This window comes from Arachis ipaensis, chromosome B7, assembly GCF_059453495.1.
Source record: "Arachis ipaensis isolate K30076 ecotype BB chromosome B7, ASM5945349v1, whole genome shotgun sequence".
NCBI classification, from domain to species: domain Eukaryota; kingdom Viridiplantae; phylum Streptophyta; class Magnoliopsida; order Fabales; family Fabaceae; genus Arachis; species Arachis ipaensis.
Genome location: NC_142442.1, coordinates 98,028,233 through 98,050,554, shown reverse-complemented (window position 1 = coordinate 98,050,554; position 22,322 = coordinate 98,028,233). Strand labels below are relative to the sequence as shown.

Here is a 22,322-nt window from a genome sequence, read left to right as displayed (position 1 = left end):
TATTTATCTTTTAATTATCTAATCTAATCACATTTAACCCTACCTGGCTGAGATTTGCAAGGTGACCATAGCTTGCTTCATACCAACAATCTCTGTGGGATTTGACCCTTACTCACGTAAGGTATTACTTGGACGACCCAGTGCACTTGCTGGTTAGTTGTGCGAAGTTGTGAACCATGGTATTGGCACCAAGTTTTTGGCGCCATTACCAGGGAAAGAAAGAGCAATGAATTTTACATAATTAAAGTGTAATCACAATTTCTGTGCACCAAGTTTTTGGCGCCATTGCCGGGGATTGTTCGAGTTGGACAACTGACGGTTCATCTTGTTGCTCAGATTAGATAATTTTCTTTTTGTTTTGTTTTTCAAAATTTTTTTTAAAAAAAAAATCTTTCAAAATTTTCTCCTTTGTTTTCGAAAAAAAAAATATTTTTAAAATAAAAATGTTTTCAAAAAATAAATTATTCTATGGCTTCAAAACTTTCAAGAATGAATTCTAGAGTTTCATGGTAACATGTTGAATCCTATCTGGCTGAAAAGCCATACCCAAACTCCTTTGGGATTGGTCTTCAACTAATCACCTCAATGGATGTAAATCCATTCTAAAGCTTGAATGGCTATTAAGCCATGTCTGACCCTTTGATTGGAGCTTTAAACTAAAGAGCACAAGATTCCTGGAATTCATATTAAAGATTTTGAAATCCTTATTTTTGTTTTTCAAATAATTTTCGAAAAAATACAAAAAAATTTATAAATTCATAAAAATAAAAAATATCTTGTGTTTCTTGTTTGAGTCTTGAGTCATGTTATAAGTTTGGTGTCAATTGCATGTGCATCCTGCATTTTTTTGAAAATTTCATGCATTCATGGTGTTCTTCATGATTTTCAAGTTGTTCTTGGTAAGTCTTCTTGTTTGATCTTTGCATTTGCATGTTTTGTGTCTTTTTGTTGTTTTTCTTATGCATTCCTGAATTCTTTATGTCTAAGCATTAAAGAATTCTAAGTTTGGTGTCTTGCATGTTTTCTTTGCATTAAAAATTTTTCAAAAACATGTTCTTGATGTTCATCATGATCTTCTTGGCGTTCTTGGTGTTCATCTTGACATTCATAGCATTCTTGCATGCATTCATTGTTTTGATCTAAAATTCTCATGCATTGCATCATTTTCATGTTTTTCATAAAATTTCAAAAAATCAAAAAAATATCTTTCCCTTTTTCTCTCATCAAATTCGAAAATTTGAGTTGACTTTTTCAAAAATTTTTTAAAATCAAGTTGTTTCTTATGAGTCAAATCAAATTTTCAATTTGAAAATCTTATCTTTTTCAAAATCTTTTTCGAAAATCAAATCTTTTTCATTTTTCTTAGTTATTTTCGAAAATTATAAAAATGTTTTTCAAAAATCTTTTTCTTATCTTTATCATAAAATTTTCGAAAATAACATCACCAATTAATGTTTTGATTCAAAAATTTCAAGTTTGTTACTTACTTGTTAAGAAAGATTCAAACTTTGAGTTCTGGAATCATATCTTGTGATTTCTTGTGAATCAAGTCATTAATTGTGATTTTAAAAATCAAATCTTTTTCAAAACTAATTTCAATCATATCTTTTCAAAAATATCTTCTCATCATATCTTTTTAAAAAATTTGATTTCAAAATATCTTTTCTAACTTCTTATCTTCTTATCTTTTCAAAAATTGATTTTCAAAATTTGTTTCAACTAACTAATTAACTTTTTGTTTGTTTCTTATCTTTTTCAAAACTACCTAACTAACTCTCTCTCTCTAATTTTCGAAAATATCTCCCCTCTTTTTCAAAATTTCTTTTTAATTAACTAATTATTTCAATTTTAAAACTTAATTTTCGAAAATCACTAACCTTTTTCAAAAACTATTTTCAAAAATCACTAACTCTTTTTCAAAAATTATTTTTGAAAATTTTCCCTCTCTCATTTTATTCTATTTATTTATTCATCTACTAACATCTCTCCCTCACCCACCAAAAATCCGAACTCCCTCTCTCTCTCTCTCTCTCTGAGTTCAGATTTTCTTCTTCTTTTCTTCTACTAACACAAGGACCTCTATACTGTGATATAAATGATCCATATTATTATTATTATTTTCTTTGTGCACTCTTCTTTGTCATATGAGCAGGAGCAAGGACAAGAACATTCTTGTTGAAGCAGATCCAGAACCTGAAAGGACCCTGAAGAGAAAATTAAGAGAAGCTAAATTACAACAATCCAGAGATAACCTTTCAGAAATTTTCGAACAGGAAGAGGAGATGGCAGCCAAAAATAATAATAATGCAAGGAGGATGCTTGGTGACTTTACTGCACCTAATTCCAATTTACATGGAAGAAGCATCTCCATTCCTGCCATTGGAGCAAACAACTTTGAGCTGAAACCTCAATTAGTTTCTCTGATGCAGCAGAACTGCAAGTTTCATGGACTTCCATCTGAAGATCCTTTTCAGTTCTTAACTGAATTCTTGCAGATCTGTGATACTGTTAAGACTAATGGAGTAGATCCTGAAGTCTACATGCTCATGCTTTTCCCTTTTGCTGTAAGAGACAGAGCTAGAATATGGTTGGACTCTCAACCTAAAGACAGCCTGAACTCTTGGGATAAGCTGGTCACGGCTTTCTTAGCCAAGTTCTTTCCTCCCCAAAAGCTGAGCAAGCTTAGAGTGGATGTTCAAACCTTCAAACAAAAAGATGGTGAATCCCTCTATGAAGCTTGGGAATGATACAAACAGTTGACCAAAAAGTGTCCTTCTGACATGCTTTCAGAATGGACCATCCTGGATATATTCTATGATGGTTTATCTGAGTTATCAAAGATGTCATTAGATACTTCTGCAGGTGGATCCATTCACCTAAACAAAACGCCTGCAGAAGCTCAAGAACTCATTGACATGGTTGCTAATAACCAGTTCATGTACACTTTTCAGAGGAATCCTGTGAGTAATGGGACGCCTATGAAGAAGGGAGTTCTTGAAGTTGATACTCTGAATGCCATATTGGCTCAGAACAAAATATTGACTCAGCAAGTCAATATGATTTCTCAGAGTCTGAATGGAATGCAAGCTGCATCCAACAGTACTCAAGAGGCTTCTTATGCAGAAGAAGCTTATGATCCTGAAAACCCTGCAATAACAGAGGTGAATTACTTAGGTGAACCTTATGGAAACACCTATAACCCATCATGGAGAAATCATCCAAATCTCTCATGGAAGGATCAAAGGCCTCAACAAGGCTTTAATAATGGTGGAAGAAACAGGTTTAACAATAATAAACCTTTTCCATCATCCACTCAGCAATAGACAGATAACTCTGAATAAAATACTTCTAATTTAGCAAACTTAGTCTCTGATCTATCCAAGGCCACTGTAAGTTTCATGAATGAAACAAGGTCTTCCATTAGAAATTTGGAAGCACAAGTGGGCCAGCTGAGTAAAAGGATCACTGAAATCCATCCTAGTACTCTCCCAAGCAATACAGAAGAGAATCCAAAAGGAGAGTGCAAGGCCATTTACATAAGCACCATGGCCGAACCTGTAAGGGAAGGAGAGGACGTGAATCCCAAGGAGGAAGACCTCCTGGGACGTCCAGTGATCAATACGGAGCTTCCCTCTGAGGAAACAAAGGAATCTGAGACTCATTTAGAGACCATAGAGATTCCATTGAACCTCCTTATGCCATTCATGAGCTCTGATGAGTATTCCTCTTTTGAAGTGAATAAGGATGTCACTGAAGAGTAAACTGCCAAGTTTCTTGGTGCAATCATGAAGCTGAATGCCAAATTATTTGGTATTGAAACTTGGGAAGATGAACCTCCCTTGTTCACCAATGAACTAAGTGATTTGGATCAACTGACATTGCCTCAGAAGAGACAGGATCCTGGAAAGTTCATAATACCTTGTACCATAGGCACCATGATCTTTAAGGCTCTGTGTGACCTTGGTTCAGGGATAAACCTCATATCCCTCTCTGTAATAGAGAAACTGGGAATCTATGGGGTGCAAGCTGCTAAAATCTCATTAGAGATGGCAGACAATTCAAGAAAATAAGCCTATGGACAAGTAGAGGATGTGTTAGTAAAGGTTGAAGGCCTTTACATCCCTGCTGATTTCATAGTCCTGGATACTGGAAAGGAAGAGGATGAATCCATCATCCTAGGAAGACCTTTCCTAGCCACAGCAAGAGCTGTGATTGATGTGGACAGAGGAGAATTGATCCTTCAATTGAATAAGGACAACCTTGTGTTTACAACTCAAGGATCTCTCTCTGCATCCATGGAGAGGAAGTAGAAAAAGCTTCTCTCAAAGCAGAGTCAAACAAAGCCCCCACAGTCAAACTCTAAGTTTGGTGTTGGGAGGCCACAACCAAACTCTAAGTTTGGTGTTGGAGGGTCTCAACAATGCTCTGAACATCTATGAGGCTCCATGAGAGCCCACTGTCAAGCTATTGACATTAAAGAAGCGCTTGTTGGGAGGCAACCCAATTTTTATTTATCTAACTATATTTTTCTTAGTTATATGTCTTTATAGGTTCATGATCATGTGGAGTCACAAAATAAATATAAAAATTGAAAACAGAATCAAAGACAGCAGAAGAAAAATCACACCCTGGAGGAAGCACCTGCCTGGCGTTCAACGCCAGAACAGAGCATGGTTCTGGCACTGAACGCCCAAAATGGGCAGTGTCTGGGCATTGAACGCCCAAAATGGGCATCATCTGGGCGTTTGAACGCCAGAAATGCACCCTGGAGAAGAGCTGGCGCTGAACGCCCAGAACAAGCATGGTTCTGGCGTTCAACGCCAGAAATGGGTAACAAATGGGCGTTGAACGCCCAAAATGGGCACCAACCTGGCGCTGAACGCCCAGAGTTGGGTGCAAGGGCATTTTACATGCCTAAATTGGTGCAGGGATGTAAATGCCTTGACACCTCAAGATCTGTGGACCTCACAGGATCATCCCAGGATCTGTGGACCCCACAGGATCCCCACCTTCCTTCCTCATAATCCTAGTTTTTTTTCCACATCTTCTTCTTCATCTATTCCTTCTTCTTTTACATGCCCCTCTCTGTAATAGAGAAACTGGGAATCTATGGGGTGCAAGCTGCTAAAATCTCATTAGAGATGGCAGGCAATTCAAGAAAACAGGCCTATGGACAAGTAGAGGACGTGTTAGTAAAGGTTGAAGGCCTTTACATCCCTGCTAATTTGATTGTCCTGGATACTGGAAAGGAAGAGGATGAATCCATCATCCTAGGAAGACCTTTCCTAGCCACAGCAAGAGCTGTGATTGATGTGGACAGAGGAGAATTGATCCTTCAATTGAATAAGGACAACCTTGTGTTTACAACTCAAGGATCTCTCTCTGCATCCATGGAGAGGAAGTAGAAAAAGCTTCTCTCAAAGCAGAGTCAAACAAAGCCCCCACAGTCAAACTCTAAGTTTGGTGTTGGGAGGCCACAACCAAACTCTAAGTTTGGTGTTGAACTCCCATATCCAAACTCTAAGTTTGGTGTTGGAGGGTCTCAACAATGCTCTGAACATCTGTGAGGCTCCATGAGAGCCCACTGTCAAGCTATTGACATTAAAGAAGCGCTTGTTGGGAGGCAACCTAATTTTTATTTATCTAACTATATTTTTCTTAGTTATATGTCTTTATAGGTTCATGATCATGTGGAGTCACAAAATAAATATAAAAATTGAAAACAGAATCAAAGATAGCAGAAGAAAAATCACACCCTGGAGGAAGCACCTGCCTGGCGTTCAACGCCAGAACAGAGCATGGTTCTGGCACTGAACGCCCAAAATGGGCAGTGTCTGGGCATTGAACGCCCAAAATGGGCACCATCTGGGCGTTTGAACGCCAGAAATGCACCCTGGAGAAGAGCTGGCGCTGAACGCCCAGAACAAGCATGGTTCTGGCGTTCAACGCCAGAAATGGGCAACAAATGGGCGTTGAACGCCCAAAATGGGCACCAACCTGGCGCTGAACGCCCAGAGTTGGGTGCAAGGGCATTTTACATGCCTAAATTGGTGTAGGGATGTAAATGCCTTGACACCTCAAGATCTGTGGACCTCACAGGATCATCTCAGGATCTGTGGACCCCACAGAATCCCCACCTTCCTTCCTCATAATCCTAGTTTTTTTATTCCACATCTTCTTCTTCATCTATTCCTTCTTCTTTTGCTCGAGGGTAAGAACATTCTAAGTTTGGTGTGGTAAAATAATTATGTAAAGGATCTATAGCTCAGTGGTAGAACATGTGGCTACAAATCAAGAGATCCCTGAGATACCTCAGGGGATGCACTTCCCTCCACATAGTTATTGGAAGCAACTGAGGATATAAATACCAAAAATCACTAGGAATCAAGCCACAAAGGCAAGGAAGAGACATAGAAGAGCTCAAGAACATCATTGGTTCCTCAAGAAGGAAACGCCATCATCACTATGGTGGACTCATTCCTTGCTCTTACTTTCTCTGTTTTTCGTTTTCTATGTTAAGTGCTTATCTATGTTTGTGTCTTCATTACATGATCATTAGTATTTAGTAACTTTGTCTTAAAGTTATGAATGTCCTATGAATCCATCACCTCTCTTAAATGAAAAATGTTTTTAAATCAAAAGAACAAGAAGTACATGAGTTTCGAATTTATCCTTGAACTTAGTTTAATTATATTGATGTGGTGACAATGCTTCTTGTTTTCTGAATGAATGCTTGAACAGTGCATATGTCTTTTGAAGTTGTTGTTTAAGAATGTTAAATATGTTGGCTCTTGAAAGAATGATGACAAGGAGACATGTTATTTGATAATCTGAAAAATCATAAAAATGATTCTTGAAGCAAGAAAAAGCAGCAAAGAACAAAGCTTGCAGAAAAAAAAAATATAGGCGGAAAAAAAAAAGAAGAAAGAAAAAGCAAAAGCAAGCAGAAAAAGCCAAAGCTCTTAAAACCAGGAGGCAAGAGCAAAAAGCCAATAACCCTTAAAACCAAAAGGCAAGGGCAAATAAAAAGGATCCCAAGGCTTTGAGCATCAGTGGATAGGAGGGCCTAAAGGAATAAAATCCTGGTCTAAGCGGCTAAACCAAGCTGTCCCTAACCATGTGCTTGTGGCGTGTAGGTGTCAAGTAAAAACTTGAGACTGAGCGGTTAAAATCAAGGTCCAAACCAAAAAAGAAAACAAGAGTGTGCTTAAGAACCTTGGACACCTCTAATTGGGGACTTTAGCAAAGTTGAGTCACAATCTGAAAAGGTTCACCCAGTTATGTGTCTGTGGCATTTATGTATCCGGTGGTAATACTGAAAAACAAAGTGCTTAGGGCCACGGCCAAGACTCATAAAGAAGCTGTGTTCAAGAATTATCATACTGAACTAGGAGAATCAATAACACTATTTGAACTCTGAGTTCCTATAGATGCCAATCATTCTGAACCTCAATGGATAGAGTGAGATGCCAAAACTATTCAAGAGGCAAAAAGCTATAAATCCCGCTCATTTGATTGGAGCTATGTTTCATTGATAGTTTGGAATTTATAGTATATTCTCTTCTTTTTATCCTATTTGATTTTCAGTTGCTTGGGGACAAGCAACAATTTAAGTTTGGTGTTGTGATGAGCGGATAATTTATACGCTTTTTGACATTGTTTTTAGTATGTTTTTAGTAGGATCTAGTTACTTTTAGGGATGTTTTCATTAGTTTTTATGTTAAATTCACATTTTTGGACTTTACTATGAGTTTGTGTGTTTTTCTGTGATTTCAGGTATTTTCTAGCTGAAATTGAGGGACTTGAGCAAAAATCAGATTCAGAGGTTGAAGAAGGACTGTTGATGTTGTTGGATTCTGACCTCCCTGCACTCAAAGTAGATTTTCTGGAGCTACAGAACTCAAAATGGCACGCTTCCAATTGCGTTAGAAAGTAGACATCCAGGGCTTTCCAGAAATATATAATAGTCCATACTTTGGCCAAGTTTAGATGACGCAAACTGGTGTTAAACGCCAGTTCTCTGCCCAATTCTGGCGTCCAACGCCAGAAAAGGATCCAAAACCAGAGTTGAACGCCCAAACTGGCACAAAAGCTGGCGTTCAACTCCAAGGAGGACCTCTACACGTGCAACACTCAAAGCTCAGCCCAAGCACACACCAAGTGGGCCCCGGAAGTGGATTTATGCATCAATTACTTACTTCTGTAAACCCTAGTAGCTAGTTTATTATAAATAGGACCTCTTACTATTGTATTAGACATCCTGGATTGTATTTTTGATCCTGTGATCACGTTTTGGGGGCTGGCCATCTCGGCCATGCCTGGACCTTTCACTTATGTAATTTTAATGGTAGAGTTTCTACACTCCATAGATTAAGGTGTGGAGCTCTGTTGTTCCTCAAAGATTAATGCAAAGTACTACTGTTTTCTATTCAATTCATCTTATTTCGCTTCTAAGATATTCATTCGCACTTCAACCTGAATGTGATGAACGTGACAATCATCATCATTCCTTATGAATGTGTGCCTGACAACCACTTCCGTTCTACCTTAGATTGAATGAGTATCTCTTAGATCTCTTAATCGGAATCTTCGTGGTGTAAGCTAGAATGATGGCAGCATTCAAGAGAATCCGGAAGGTCTAAACCTTGTCTGTGGTATTCCGAGTAGGATTCAATGATTGAATGACTGTGACGAGCTTCAAACTCACGATTGCTGGGCGTAGTGACAGACGCAAAAGGATAGTAAATCCTATTCCAGCAGGATCGAGAACCGACAGATGAATAGCCGTGCCGTGACAGGGTGCATTGACCATTTTCACTGAGAGGATAATATGAAACCATTGACAAAGGTGATGCCCCCAAACGATTAGCCGTGCCATGACAGGGCATTTGGATCATTTTCCCGAGAGAAGACCGAAAGTAGCCATTGACAATGGTGATGTATCACATAAAGCCAGCCATGGAAAGGAGTAAGACTGATTGGATGAAGGCAGCAGGAAAGCAAAGGTTCAGAGGAACAAAAAGCATCTCTATTCGCTTATCTAAAATTCTCACCAATGAATTACATAAGTATTTCTATCCTTTATTATTTATCTTTTAATTATCTAATCTAATCACATTTAACCCTACCTGACTGAGATTTGCAAGGTGACCATAGCTTGCTTCATACCAACAATCTCCGTGGGATTCGACCCTTACTCACGTAAGGTATTACTTGGACGACCCAGTGCACTTGCTGGTTAGTTGTGCGAAGTTGTGAACCATGGTATTGGCACCAAGTTTTTGGCGCCATTACCAGGGAAAGAAAGAGCAATGAATTTTACATAATTAAAGTGTAATCACAATTTCTGCGCACCAGACATCATAGTGTTAGGACATGTAGTCTCTAGTGAAGGCATTTCTGTGGACCCGGCCAAGGTCGATGTTATTACTACTTTGCCTCACCCCTCATTCGTGAGGGAGGTCCGCTCGTTTTTGGGACATGCAGGATTTTACAGGCGCTTCATCAAGGACTTCAGCAGGATTGCTTTGCCATTGTCGCGCCTAAAGATGTGGATTTTGAGTTTGACAGTGAGTGTGTGAAAGCATTTGAAGAGTTAAGGAAAGGTCTCACCATAGCACCGATTGTGCGAGGCCCCAATTGGACGTTGCCATTCGAGATAATGTGCGATGCGTCAAACTATGCTGTAGGTGCCGCGCTTGCACAGCGCGAGGGTAAACTCCCTTAAGTCATTGCTTACTCTTCTAAGACACTAGATGCAGCACAATCCAACTATACCACTACTGAAAAAGAACTCTTTGCCATTGTTCATGCTTTAGATAAATTCAGATCTTATTTGCTAGGTTCAAAGACAGTGGTATATACGGATCATGCAGCTTTAAAGTACTTATTGACAAAGAATGAGTCAAAGCCTAGACTCATACGTTGGATCTTGCTTTTGCAAGAATATGACATTGAGATTAAGGACCGGAGTGGATCTCAAAACCTGGTTGCGGATCATTTAAGCCGCATTGAGAATTTAAAAATTGATCCATTTCCGATCAATGACTCATTCCTATTGGATAGTTTGCATGCTGTGTCGGATAGCCTTCCTTGGTTTGCCCCAATGACAAACTACTTGGTTGCAAGAATCTTCCCTCCCAACCTTTCGAAAAACCAAAGGGACAAGTTGAGGAGTGATTCCAAATACTATATTTGGGATGACCCTCACTTGTAGAAGAGAGGTGTGGACCAAGTAATCCGAAGGTGTGTCCCGGAATCCGAATTCCAACCAATTCTTGAAGCTTGCCATTCGTCCGAATGTGGTGGCCACTTTGGCCCACAAAGGACCGCTAAAAAAGTGTTGGATTGTGGATTCTGGTAGCCAACCTTATTCAAGGATGCTAACCGGTTATGTGTGTCTTGCCATCAGTGTCAGAAGTCAGGAAACGCATCCCAGAGGGATGAAATGCCTCAGCAACCTATGTTGTTCTGCGAGATATTTGATGTATGGGGCATTGACTTTATGGGACCGTTTTCCAACACTAGTGGGTATTTGTATATTCTGTTAGCGGTTGACTACATATCAAAGTGGGTAGAGGCCGTGCCTACCCGACTTGATGACGTCAATACCGTTGTTTCTTTCATACAGAATCATATTGTATGCCGTTATGGGTCGCCACGAGCAATCGTGAGCGACCAAGGATCCCACTTTTGTAACAGGAAAGTAGAAGCATTGCTCAAGCGCTATGGAGTGACGCATAAGGTTGCTACTGCTTACCATCCGCAAACAAATTGGCAAGCGAAAGTGTCCAACCGGGAGATCAAGAGAATCTTGGAAAAAGTGGTCAATCCACAAAGAAAGGATTGGAGCCTCCGGTTAGGGGATGCACTATGGGCATATAGGACGGTGGTGCACGAAATTGTTATCTCTGGTAATGGCTCCAACAACTTGGTGCTCTAATCTCAATTCATAATTTGTCACAACTTCGATACAACTAACCAGCAAGTGCACTGGGTCGTCCAAGTAATAAACCTTACGTGAGTAAGGGTCGATCCCACGGAGATTGTTGGTATGAAGCAAGCTATGGTCACCTTGTAAATCTCAGTCAGGCGGATAATAATTGATTATGGAGTTTTCGAAAATAATACTAATTAAATAGAAACTAAGGATAGAAATACTTATGTAAATCATTGGTGATAATTTCAGATAAGCGTATGGAGATGCTTTCGTCCCTCTGAACCTCTGCTTTCCCGCTGTCTTCATCCAATCAGTCTTACTCCTTTCCATGGCAAGCTTTATGCAAGGGCATCACCATTGTCAGTGGCTACAATCCCCTCCTCTTGTGAAAATGGTCCAAATGCTCTGTCACGGCACGGCTAATCATCTGAGGTTCCCGATCATACTGGAATAGGATTTACTATCCTTTTGCGTCTATCACTACGCCCAGCACTCGCGAGTTTGAAGTACGTCACAGCCATCCCTTCCCGGATCCTACTCGAAATACCACAGACAAGGTTTAGACTTTCCGGACCTCAGGAATGGCCATCCATGGGTTCTAACTTATACCACGAAGATCCTGATTAAGAGATCCAAGAGATATTCATTCTAGCTTGTTCGCATGTAGAACGGAAGTGTTTGTTAGGCACGCGTTCATAAGGGAGAATGATGATGAGCATCACATAATCATCACATTCATCATGTTCTTGGGTGCGAATAGATATCTTAGAAGTGGAATAAGTTGAATTGAATAGAAAGACAGTAGTACTTTGCATTAATCTTTGAGGAACAGCAAAGCTCCACACCTTAATCTATGGAGTGTAGAAACTCTACCGTTGAAAATACATAAGTGAAAGGTTCAGGCATGGCCAAGAGGCCAGCCCTCAAACGTGATCTAAGATAGCATACAACTGATCAAAGATATCTAATACAGTAGTAAAAAGTCCTATTTATAATAAACTAGCTACTAGGGTTTACAGAAGTAGGTAATTGATGCATAAATCCACTTCCGGGGCCCACTTGGTGTGTTCTTGGACTGAGCTTGAAGTCTACACGTGGAGAGGTCATTCTTGGAGTTGGACGCCACCTTTTGTGCCATTTTGGGCGTTGAACTCCACTTTGCAACTTGTTTCTGGCTCTGGACGCTAGAATTGGGCAGAGAGCTGGCGTTGAACGCCAGTTTGCGTCCACTAAACGTGGGCAAAGTATGTACTATTATATATTGCTGGAAAGCTCTGAATGTCTACTTTCCAACGCAATTGGAAGCTCGCCATTTTGAGTTTTGTAGATCCAGAAAATTCATTTTGAGTGCAGGGATGTCAGAATCCAACAGCATCAGTAGTCCTTCTTCAACCTCTGAATCTGATTTTTGCTCAAGTCCCTCAATTTCAGCCAGAAAATACCTGAAATCACAGAAAAACACACAAACTCATAGTAAAGTCCAGAAATGTGAATTTAACATAAAAACTAATGAAAACATCCCTAAAAGTAACTAGATTCTACTAAAAACATACTAAAAACAATGCCAAAAAGCGTATAAATTATCCGCTCATCACAACACCAAACTTAAATTGTTGCTTGTCCCCAAGCAACTGAAAATCAAATAGGATAAAAAGAAGAGAATATACTATAAATTCCAAACTATCAATGAAACATAGCTCCAATTAAATGAGCGGGACTTATAGCTTTTTGCCTCTTGAATAGTTTTGGCATCTCACTTTATCCATTGAAGTTCAGAATGATTGGCTTCTATAGGAACTCAGAGTTCAGATAGTGTTATTGATTCTCCTAGTTCAGTATGATGATTCTTGAACACAGCTTCTTTATGAGTCTTGGCCATGGCCCTAAGCACTTTGTTTTCCAGTATTACCACTGGATACATAAATGCCACAGACACATAATTGGGTGAACCTTTTCAGATTGTGACTCAGCTTTTCTAAAGTCCCCAATTAGAGGTGTCCAGGGTTCTTAAGCACACTCTTTTTTTTGCTTTGGACGTTGACTTTAACCGCTCAGTCTCAAGTTTTCACTTGACACCTACACGCCACAAGCACATGGTTAGGGACAGCTTGGTTTAGCCGCTTAAGCCAGGATTTTATTCCTTTAGGCCCTCCTATCCACTGATGCTCAAATCCTTGGGATCCTTTTTATTTGCCCTTGCCTTTTGGTTTTAAGGGTTACTGGCTTTTTGCTCTTGCCTCTTGGTTTTAAGAGCTTTGGCTTTTTCTCCTTGCTTTTTCTTTCTATTTTTTTTCGCCTAAATTTTTTTTTCTCTTTTTTTTTTTCTGCAAGCTTTGTTCTTTGCTGCTTTTTCTTGCTTCAAGAATCATTTTTATGATTTTTTAGATTATCAAATAACATGTCTCCTTATCATCATTCTTTCAAGAGCCAACATATTTAACATTCTTAAACAACAACTTCAAAAGACATATGCACTGTTCAAGCATTCATTCAGAAAACAAGAAGCATTGTCACCACATCAATATAATTAAACTAAGTTCAAGGATAAATTCGAAACTCATGTACTTCTTGTTCTTTTGAATTAAAACATTTTTCATTTAAGAGAGGTGATGGATTTATAGGACATTCATAACTTTAAGACAAAGTTACTAACTACTAATGATCATGTAATGAAGACACAAACACGGATAAGCACTTAACATAGAAAACGAAAAACAGAAGAAATAAGAACAAGGAATGAATCCACCTTAGTGATGGTGGCGTTTCCTTCTTGAGGAACCAATGATGTCCTTGAGCTCTTCTATGTCTCTTCCTTGTCTTTGTTGCTCCTCCCTCATTGCTTTTTGATCTTCTCTTATTTCATGAAGGATGATGGAGTGCTCTTGATGTTCCATCCTTAGTTGTCCCATGTTGGAGCTTAATTCTCCTAGGGAGGTGTTGATTTGCTCCCAATAGTTTTGTGGAGGAAAATGCATTTGAGGCATCTCCGGGATCTCATGGTGATGAGCTTCATGCGCCTCTTGAGCTCCATGAATGGGCTCTCTTGCTTGCTCCATCTTCTTCTTAGTGATGGGCTTCTCTTCCTCAATGTGAATGTCTCCTTCTATGAAAGCTCCAGCTGAGTAACATAGATGGCAAATGAGATGAGGAAAAGCTAGCCTTGCCCCAGGAGAGGGCTTTTCGGCTATTTTGTAGAGTTCAAGGGAGATGACTTCATGAACTTCTACTTCCTCTCCAATCATGATGCTATGGATCATGATGGCCCGATCCACAGTAACTTCAGATCGGTTGCTAGTGGGGATGATGGAGTGTTGGATGAACTCTAACCATCCTCTAGCCACAGGCTTGAGGTCCAATCTTCTTAGTTGAACCGGCTTGTCTTTGGAGTCAATCTTCCATTGAGCTCCTTCCACACATATGTCCATGAGGACTTGGTCCAACCTTTGATTAAAGTTGACCCTTCTAGTGTAGGGGCGTTCATCTCCTTGCATCATAGGCAAGTTAAACGCCAACCTCACATTTTCCGAACTAAAATCCAAGTATTTCCCCCGAACCATTGTAACATAGTTCTTTGGATCCGGGTTCTTACTTTGATCATGGTTCTTGGTGATCCATGCATTGGGATAGAACTCTTGAACCATTAGGATGCCGACTTGTTGGATGGGATTTGTTAGAACTTCCCAACCTCTTCTTTGAATTTCATGTCGGATCTCCGGATACTCATTTCTTTTGAGTTTGAAAGGGACCTCGGGGATCACCTTTTTCTTGGCCACAACATCATAGAAGTGGTCTTGATGAGCTTTGGAGATGAATCTTTCCATCTCCCATGACTCGGAGGTGGAAGCTTTTGTCTTCCCTTTCCCTTTTCTAGAGGATTCTCCGGTCTTAGGTGCCATCAATGGTAATGGAAAAACAAAAAGCTTATGCTTTTACCACACCAAACTTAGAATATTGCTCGCCCTCGAGCAAGAAAAGAAAGAATTAGATGAAGAAGAAGAAGAAAATATGGAGAAGAGGGGGGAGGTATGTTTCGGCCAAGAAGGAAAGAGAGGGTTGTGTTGTGTGAAAATGAAGAAGAATGGAGGGCTATATATAAGGAAGGGAGGGGGGTTAAGTTTCGGCCATATAGGGTGGGGTTGGGTGGGAAATTGATTTTGAATTTTGAAGGTAGGTGGAGTTTATGAGGTAGGTTTATGGGGAAGAATGGATGGATGTGAGTGGTGAAGAGGTGATGGGGAAGAGAGATTAAGGTGATTGGTGAGGGGTTTTGGGGAAGAGTGTTAATGGGATTGTGTGAAAGAGGGGTGAGAAGAAGTAAGTGGAGGTAGGTGGGGATCCTGTAGGGTCCACAGATCCTGAGGTGATCCTGTGGGGTCCACAGATCCTGAGGTGCTTAAGGATTTACAACCTTGCACCAAATTAGGCATATAAAATGCCTTTGCACACAACTCTGGGCGTTCAGCGCCAGATTGGTGCTTGTTCTGGGCGTTGAACGCCCATTTGTTGCCCATTTCTGGCGTTGAACGCCAGAACCATGCTTGTTCTGGGCGTTCAGCGCCAGCTCTTCTCCAGGGTGCATTTCTGGCGTTCAAACGCCCAGATGATGCCCATTTCTGGTGTTCAGCGCCAGAACCATGCTCTGTTCTGGCATTGAACGCCCAAAACATGCTTCTTACTGGCGTTTAAACGCCAGTAAGGCCTTCCTCCGGGGTGTGATTTTTCTTCTGTTGTTTTTGATTCTGTTTTCAATTTTTTTTTATTTATTTTGTGACTCCACATGATCATGTACCTATAAAGACATATAACTAATAAAAATATAAATAAATAAAAATTGGGTTGCCTCCCAACAAGCGCTTCTTTAATGTCAATAGCTTGACAGTGGGCTCTCATGGAGCCTCACAGATGTGCAGAGCTTTGTTGAGACTCTCCAACACCAAACTTAGAGTTTGGATATGGGAGTTCAACACCAAACTTAGAGTTTGGTTGTGGCCTCCCAACACCAAACTTAGAGTTTGACTGTGGGGGCTTTGGTTGACTCTGCTTTGAGAGAAGCTTTTTCTGCTTCCTCTCCATGGATGCAGAGAGAGATCCTTGAGTTGTAAACATAAGGTTGTCCTCATTTATTTGAAGGATCAATTCTCCTCTGTCCACATCAATCACAGCTCTTGCTGTTGCCAGGAAAGGTCTTCTTAGGATGATGGATTCATCCTCATCCTTCCCAGTATCTAGGACTATGAAATCTATAGGGATGTAAAGGCCTTCAACCTTTACTAACACGTCCTCTACTTGTCCATAAGTCTGTTTTCTTGAATTATCTGCCATCTCTAATGAGATTTTAGCAGTTTGCACCCCATAGATTCCCAATTTCTCTATTACAAAGAGGGGCATGAGGTTTATCCCTGAACCAAGGTCACACAGAGCCTTAAAGATCATGGTGCCTATGGTACAAGGTATTATGAACTTTCCAGGATCCTGTTTCTTCTTAGGCAATGTCAGTTGATCCAGATCACTTAGTTCATTGGTGAACAAGGGAGGTTCATCTTCCCAAGTATCAATACCAAATAATTTGGCATTTAGCTTCATGATTGCACCAAGGAACTTGGCAACTTGCTCTTCAGTAACATCCTCATTCTCTTCAGAAGAGGAATACTCATCAAAGCTCATGAATGGCATAAGGAGGTTCAATGGAATCTCTATGGTCTCTAAATGAGCCTCAGAGTCCTTTGGTTCCTCAGAGGGAAGCTCCTTATTGATCACTGGACGTCCCAGGAGGTCTTCCTCCTTGGGATTCACGTCCTCTCCTTCCCTTACAGGTTTGGCCATGGTGCTTATGTCAATGGCCTTGCACTCTCCTTTTGGATTCTCTTCTGTATTGCTTGGGAGGGTACTAGGAGGGATTTCAGTGATCCTTTTACTCAGCTGGCCCACTTGTGCTTCCAAATTTCTAATGGAAGACCTTGTTTCATTCATGAAACTTACAGTGGCCTTGGATAGATCAGAGACTAAGTTTGCTAAATTAGAGGTACTTTGTTCAGAGTTCTCTATCTGTTGCTGAGTGGATGATGGAAAAGGTTTATTATTGTTAAACCTGTTTCTTCCACCATTATTAAAGCTTTGTTGAGGCTTTTGATCCTTCCATGAGAGATTTGGATGATTTCTCCATGATGGATTATAGGTGTTTCCATATGGTTCACCCATGTAATTTACCTCTGCTATTGTAGGGTTCTCAGGATCATAAGCTTCTTCTTCATAAGAAGCCTCTTGAGTACTGTTGGATGCAGCTTGCATTCCAGTCAGACTCTGTGAAATCATATTGACTTGCTGAGTCAATATTTTGTTCTGAGCCAATATGGCATTCAGAGTATCAATTTCAAGAACTCCCTTCTTCATAGGCGTCCCATTACTCACAGGATTCCTCTCAGAAGTGTACATGAACTGGTTATTTGCAACCATGTTAATGAGTTCTTGAGCTTCTGTAGGCGTTTTCTTTAGGTGAATGGATCCACCTGCAGAAGTATCCAATGACATCTTTGATAGCTCAGATAAACCATCATAGAATATATCCAGGATGGTCCATTCTAAAAGCATGTCAGAAGGATACTTTTTGGTCAACTGTTTGTATCTTTCCCAAGCTTCATAGAGGGATTCACCATCTTTTTGTTTGAAGGTTTGAACATCCACTCTAAGCTTGCTCAGCTTTTGAGGAGGAAAGAACTTGGCTAAGAAAGCCGTGACCAGCTTATCCCAAGAGTTCAGGCTGTCTTTAGGTTGAGAGTCCAACCATATTCTAGCTCTGTCTCTTACAGCAAAAGGGAAAAGCATGAGCCTGTAGACTTCAGGATTTACTCCATTAGTCTTAACAGTATCACAGATCTGCAAGAATTCAGTTAAGAACTGAAAAAGGATCTTCAGATGGAAGTCCATGAAACTTGCAGTTTTGTTGCATCAGAGAAACTAGCTGAGGTTTCAGCTCAAAATTGTTTGCTCCAATGGTAGGAATGGAGATGCTTCTTCCGTGTAAATTGGAATTAGGTGCAGTAAAGTCACCAAGCATTCTCCTTGCATTATTGTTGTTGGGTTCGGCTGCCATCTCCTTTACTTGTTCGAAATTTTCAATAAGGTTGTCTCTGGATTATTGTAATTTAGCTTCTCTTAGTTTTCTCTTCAGAGTCCTTTCAGGTTCTGGATCAGCTTCAACAAGAATGCCTTTTTCTTTGTCCTTGCTCATAAGAAAGAGAAGAGAAAAAGAAAAGAAGAGGAATCCTCTATGTCACAGTAAAGAGGTTCCTTATTGTTAGTAGAAGAAGAAAAGACGAAAAAATTCGAACACAGATAGAAGAGGGGGTTCGAATTTGGTGAGTGATGTGAGGAAGAGATGTTAGTAGATGAATAAATAAATAGACTAAGATGAGAGAGGGAGAGGATTTTCGAAAATTATTTTTGAAAAAGAGTTAGTGATTTTCGAAAATAGTTTTAGAAAAAGGTTAGTAATTTTCGAAAATTAAAATCAAAAATTAAAATAATTAGTTAAATAAAAAAAAGAAATTTTGAAAAAGGGGGAAGATATTTTCGAAAATTAGAGAGAGAGAGTTAGTTAGGTGGTTTTGAAAAAGATAAGAAATAAACAAAAAAGTTAGTTAGTTAGTTGAAACAAATTTGAAAATCAATTTTGAAAAGATAAGAAGATAAGAAGTTAGAAGAGATATTTTGAAATCAAATTTTGAAAAAGATAAGATGAGAAGATATTTTTGAAAAGATATGATTGAAATTGGTTTTGAAAACGATTTGATTTTTAAAATCACAATTAATGACTTGATTCACAAGAAATCACAAGATATGATTCTAGAACTTAAAGTTTGAATCTTTCTTAACAAGTAAGTAACAAACTTGAAATTTTTGAATCAAAACATTAATTGATGATGTTATTTTCGAAAATATGATATAAAAATAAGAAAAAGATTTTTGAAAAATATTTTTAAAATTTTTGAAAATAACTAAGAAAAATGAAAAAGTTTTGATTTTTGAAAAAGATTTTGAAAAAAATAAGATTTTTTTAAATTGAAAATTTGATTTGACTCATAAAAACAACTAGATTTTAAAAATTTTTGAAAAAGTCAACTCAAATTTTCGAATTTTATGGGAGAAAAAGGGGAAGATATTTTTTTTTATTTTTGAATTTTTATGATGAGAGAGAAAAACAAAAAATGATGCAATGCATGAAAGTTATGGATCAAAACAATGAATGCATGCAAGAATGCTATGAATGTCAAGATGAATACCAAGAACACTATGAAGATCATGATGAACATCAAGAACACATTTTTGAAAAATTTTTAATGCAAAGAAAACATGCAAGACACCAAACTTAGAATTCTTTAATGCTTAGACATAAAGAATTCAGGAATGCATATGAAAAACAAGAAAAGACACACAACATGCAAATGCAAAGATCAAACAAGAAGACTTACCAAGAACAACTTGAAGATCATGAAGAACACTATGAATGCATGAAAATTTTCGAAAAATGCAAGATGAGTATGCAATTGACACCAAACTTATAACTTGACTAAAGACTCAAACAAGAAACATGAAATATTCTTGAATTTTATGATTTTCTAATTTTTTTGTATTTTTTTCGAAAATTAATTGAAAAACAAAAATAAGGATTCCAAAATTTTTAATATGAATTCCAGGAATCTTGCCATGTTAGTCTAAAGCTCCAATCTGAGGGTTAGACATGGCTTAATAGCCAGTCAAGCTTTAGCAGAACTTTACATTCAGCAGCCAATTTGCTAAGAAAGATAAAGAAGCTCTTCTCTTGAGTCCAAAAGAATTGAGACATGGCTTTACAGCCAGCCAGGCTTCAACATGCTTCATAAAACACTAGAATTCATTCTTAAAAATTTTGAAGAAAAATAATTTTTTGAAAATATTTTTTTTTCGAAAACAAAGGAAAATTTATTTTTTTTTGAAAAATTTTTGAAAAATTTTTGAAAAGAAAACGAAAAGAAAGTTACCCAATCTGAGCAACAAGATGAACCGTCAGTTGTCCAAACTCGAACAATCCCCGGCAACGGCGCCAAAAACTTGGTGCACGAAATTGTGATCTCTGGTAATGGCTCCAACAACTTGGTGCTCTAATCTCAATTCATAATTTGTCACAACTTCGATACAACTAACCAGCAAGTGCATTGGGTCGTCCAAGTAATAAACCTTATGTGAGTAAGGGTCGATCCCACGGAGATTGTTGGTATGAAGCAAGCTATGGTCACCTTGTAAATCTCAGTCAGGCGGATAATAATTGATTATGGAGTTTTCGAAAATAATACTAATTAAACAGAAACTAAGGATAGAAATACTTATGTAAATCATTGGTGAGAATTTCAGATAAGCGTATGGAGATGCTTTCGTCCCTCTGAACCTCTGCTTTCCCACTGTCTTCATCCACTCAGTCTTACTCCTTTCCATGGCAAGCTTTATGCAAGGGCATCACCGTTGTCAGTGGCTACAATCCCCTCCTCTTGTGAAAATGGTCCAAATGCTCTGTCACGGCATGGCTAATCATCTGAGGTTCCCGATCATACTGAAATAGGATTTACTATCCTTTTGCGTCTGTCACTACGCCCAGCACTCGCGAGTTTGAAGTACGTCACAGCCATCCCTTCCCGGATCCTACTCGAAATACCACAGACAGGGTTTAGACTTCCCGAACCTCAGGAATGGCCATCCATGGGTTCTAACTTATACCACGAAGATCCTGATTAAGTGATCCAAGAGATATTCATTCTAGCTTGTTCACATGTAGAACGGAAGTGTTTGTCAGGCACGCGTTCATAAGGGAGAATGATGATGAGCATCACATAATCATCACATTCATCATGTTCTTGGGTGCGAATGGATATCTTAGAAGCGGAATAAGTTGAATTGAATAGAAAGACAGTAGTACTTTGCATTAATCTTTGAGGAACAGCAGAGCTCCACACCTTAATCTATGGAGTGTAGAAACTCTACCATTGAAAATACATAAGTGAAAGGTTCAGGCATGGCCGAGAAGCCAGCCCTCAAATGTGATCTAAGATAGCATACAACTGATCAAAGATATCTAATACAGTAGTAAAAAGTCCTATTTATAATAAACTAGCTACTAGGGTTTTGGTGTGTGCTTGGGCTGAGCTTGAAGTCTACACGTGGAGAGGTCATTCTTGGAGTTGGACGCCACCTTTTGTGCCATTTTGGGCGTTGAACTCCACTTTGCAACTTGTTTCTGGCGCTGGACGCCAGAATTGGGCAGAGAGCTGGCGTTGAACGCCAGTTTGCGTCATCTAAACTTGGGCAAAGTATGGACTATTATATATTTCTGGAAAGCCCTGGATGTCTACTTTCCAACGCAATTGGAAGCGCGCCATTTGGAGTTCTGTAGCTCCAGAATATCCATTTTGAGTGCATGGAGGTCAGAATCCAACAGCATCAGCAGTCCTTCTTCAACCTCTGAATCTGATTTTTGCTCAAGTCCCTCAATTTCAGCCAGAAAATACCTGAAATCACAGAAAAACACACAAACTCATAGTAAATTCCAGAAATGTGAATTTAACATAAAAACTAATGAAAACATCCCTAAAAGTAACTAGATTCTACTAAAAACATACTAAAAACAATGCCAAAAAGCGTATAAATTATCCGCTCATCAGATGGCCTACAAGACCCCGATAGGGATGAGCCCTTTCCGGATCGTCTATGGTAAGGCATGCCACCTTTCGGTGGAGATTGAGCATCGAGCCTATTGGGCGGTAAAGCAGTGCAACATGGATCTAGCCAAGGCAGGTGAAGCTAGGAAGCTACAATTAGAGGAGCTTGAATGCTTGAGGAATGAGTCATATGAGAATGCCCGAATCTACAAAGAAAAGACTAAAGCATTCCATGACCATCACATTCGGAGGAAGGACTTTCAAGAGGGAGATGACGTCCTTCTCTGCAACTCAAGGCTCCGATTTATGCCTGGCAAGCTCCGCTCTAGATGGGAAGGACCTTTCAAGGTGAAGGAGATGAAGCCCTACGGAGTGGTGGAATTGTTTGATCCCAAAAGTGAAGCGACTTTCAAGGTGAATGGACATAGAGTGAAGAAGTATCATGGTTGCAAGCCTCCAAGAGAGCTAGAGGTGTACATATTGCAGGATGCACCAAGAAGAAAGGAAGCTTAAGAGAAGGACCGTCCAACTTAAGGACGTTAAAGAAAAGTGCTTGGTGGGAGGCACCCCACCATGGTAAGATCTTCCTTGTTTATACCATCTTCTTAGTATTTCTGGTTTCTTGTGAATTTTAGGATCTTTTTTTGATTGATTGAGTGCATAGAGATGTTACTTTTGCTGATTTTATTGGGTAGAAA

The 22,322-nt window shown here is 39.2% G+C and overlaps 2 non-coding genes across 2 annotated transcripts; one reads left to right on the top strand and one right to left on the bottom strand.

The window, feature by feature from the left end:
• Positions 1-2,678: 2,678 nt before the first annotated feature.
• LOC148553470 (small nucleolar RNA R71) lies at positions 2,679-2,786 on the bottom strand. The gene has a single exon (XR_015893053.1). It is a non-coding gene; the product is annotated as a small nucleolar RNA R71 (small nucleolar RNA).
• A 14,735-nt stretch (positions 2,787-17,521) lies between these two features.
• Positions 17,522-17,629, top strand: LOC148553469 (small nucleolar RNA R71). Its single transcript, XR_015893616.1, has one exon. It is a non-coding gene; the product is annotated as a small nucleolar RNA R71 (small nucleolar RNA).
• Positions 17,630-22,322: the final 4,693 nt, after the last annotated feature.